Genomic DNA, 3,102 nt, shown 5'->3' with positions numbered 1-3,102 from the left:
CCTACTACACTGTGTGTTAGCTCAAAAAATGGCGACACACAGTGTAGGAGGTTTGACCGTTCAATCCCCTCGTTTCTCCCGGCACTAGCCAGGATAAAGGAGGGGGGGATTCTGAGAGCTCACTAGAGCGAGTGAGTTTTTCCCAATTTTGCAGCATAAAGCAATGTGGTTGCTTTACCACATGCAATGCTGCAATTTTGGGAATTGCTCCATCTAGTGTTCCAGCACTGGGAAATATTATAAATTAGAATCTAATTTATAATATTTCCTGACTCGTGAAAAAAATAAATAAAATTAGAACAATGTTTAATCACCCACACACTAATTGTTTAACTAAAAAAAAAAAATACATTTTTTGCTAACAACACATTTCCTTTAATGGGATGAGTGAAAGTAGATGATGCATAGGAGTCTTTAGAAAATAATGCATTAAATAATCTCAGGTCACAGTGTTGGCCATTTAACCAAATATTATACTTGTCCATCAACTCCAAATAAACAGCTCAAAATTCAAAAGAATAAACTTTTCATATGCAATGATATCTCTTTGGGAAGACCTTCTTCTAGAGGGGTGGTCCTCTCAAAGAAGATGGCAAGTAAACAAAGTATATAGTGGAACTGAAAATTTGTCATTGGTGTAGATAATAGGGGTGGTCTATTGAACAGGTGGACTATTGAAGAGATTCTACTGTAATGACCTTTCTATTTCTGCTTTGTTCTCCTGCAGCTCCTTTGTTTATTCTTCTGTGTAATGACATCACATGACACAATCACTGCCAGCCATGTTGATGTGTCATTCTGAGTGATGTCACCACAGCGGATGACAATTGGACAATGCAGGCACATAACAAGTCGTCATTCTTATCGCCACGTCGTTACAAAGTACACAGTGGAATGGTAGGGGACCCGGACAGCAACAGAGAACAAAGCAGAAATTGACAGTTAAAGAGGCTCTGTCACCAGATTTTGCAACCCCTATCTGCTATTGCAGCAGATCGGCGCTGCAATGTAGATTACAGTAACGTTTTTATTTTTTAAAAACGAGCATTTTTGGCCAAGTTATGACCATTTTCGTATTTATGCAAAAGAGGCTGGCAAAAGTCCAAGTGGGCGTGTTGAAAAGTAAAAGTCCAAGTGGGCGTGTATTATGTGCGTACATCGGGGCGTGTTTACTACTATTACTAGCTGGGCGTTGTGTATAGAAGTATCATCCACTTCTCTTCACAACGCCCAGCTTCTGGCAGTGCAGCACTGTGACGTCACTCACAGGTCCTGCATCGTGTCGGCACCAGAGGCTTCAGATGATTCTGCAGCAGCATCGGTGTTTGCAGGTAAGTCGATGTAGCTACTTACCTGCAAATGCTGATGCTGCTGCAGAATCAAGTGTAGCCTCTGGTGCCGACACGATGCAGGACCTGTGAGTGACGTCACAGTGCTGCACTGCCAGAAGCTGGGCGTTGTGAAGAGAAGTGGATGATACTTCTATACACAACGCCCAGCTAGTAATAGTAGTAAACACGCCCCGATGTACGCACATAATACACGCCCAGTTGTACTTTTACTTTTCAACACGCCCAGTTGTACTTTTGCAAGCCTCATTTGCATAAATACGAAAATGGTCATAACTTGGCCAAAAATGCTCGTTTTTAAAAAATAAAAACGTTACTGTAATCTACATTGCAGCGCCTATCTGCTGCAATAGCAGATAGGGGTTGCAAAATCTGGTGACAGAGCCTCTTTAAAGAGGCTTTCTGGTCATGGGGTGGTTTTTCATACTGATGGCCTATCCACAGAATAGAGTTACATGTTACACTTTTATGTCCTGCTTGAAACTACTGTACGGTGTGCCCCAAACCCACTTATGTATATATGTTAAGCACCTAATGTTATGTTATGTATTGCAAGTGTATTTTTATTAGGAGAACAAGTTCTCTACCATAGAGCACTGAATATTTTGTACGGACGGGACTCCGTGAAGTCTCATTAGCGTCAGAGGTCAGTTGTGGCGTGTGGCCCCTTTAAAAAAAGGGGAGGGGCCTAGTGAGTGATGGAGGAGAGAGACAGAAAGAGCGATGCATGTGGGATAAGCAGTAGAGGGAGAAAGAAGTCAGTACAGAGTGGGTAGATTTGATGGGCAGGGCGAAAGCGGCCAGATTGAATAGCCAGACAGGGCGAGAGCTGCCAAATTGGATAGCCAGGTAGGGCGGGAGCTGCCAGATTGGATAGCTGGGCAAGGCGAGAGCTGCCAGATTGGATAGCCAGGCAGGACGAGAGTTGTCAGTTGGGATTGCCAGGTTTGCCAAAGAAGTCAGTACAGAGTGGCTAGATTAGCCGGGCAAAGCGAGAGCTGCCAGATTGGCTAGCCGGGTAGCGTGGTGGAAGCAGTATTTGGGCTTCATGCTCAGTCAGCCTGACGTCGGGGCTACAAATAACAGAGAGGTCCGGCAATTTAGCACCATTGGTAATATGGTTGTATTGCACCAAAGGATATGGTGTAATCGAAGTGGACGATACCAGGGAAGAGATCTTCGTACATTGCCAGGCTATAAAATGGCGGAGAATGTCTGAATGCCTGCCGCATTTCTGGAGAGGTGAGCAGGTAGAATTCAATATCATGACAGGAAGTCAAGGCAATTGGGCGGCTGATGTAACCAGACTAAATGAGATGGAAAACTCCTATGCTCAGACTGGCTACTGGACTAAATGGTGGCCTACTCCACTACCGAGTCTAACTTGGGAACAAGAATATACAGAGTCACCAGCGGCTAGAGCTCAGAATCTGCCCTTGCAGGGCATCACTGCTACTTCAGAAGGAGTGAGGCATTCACAGGTTCTGTACTGCAACCAAGGGGGAAATGACTGCAGAAAATGGTGACTGTATCTCAGTAGAGGGCACCATGAGTGTACAGCCGCAGCCAGACATCCAGGTGCACTCTTATATTCAGACTCCCCCCCAGTTATCAAAGTCATTTTCCTATGCTGTGGCGTGACGCTGCTGAGGAGGTGCCGAGGACGGCATCTGTTAAATTCGGAGTTGTAGGGTGTGCTCCGAACCCACTTATGTATATATGTTGAGGACCTAATGTTATGTTATGTATTGCA

Source organism: Rhinoderma darwinii, chromosome 6, assembly GCF_050947455.1.
Source record: "Rhinoderma darwinii isolate aRhiDar2 chromosome 6, aRhiDar2.hap1, whole genome shotgun sequence".
Taxonomy (NCBI): domain Eukaryota; kingdom Metazoa; phylum Chordata; class Amphibia; order Anura; family Rhinodermatidae; genus Rhinoderma; species Rhinoderma darwinii.
Note: the sequence above shows the minus strand (reverse complement) of the source record.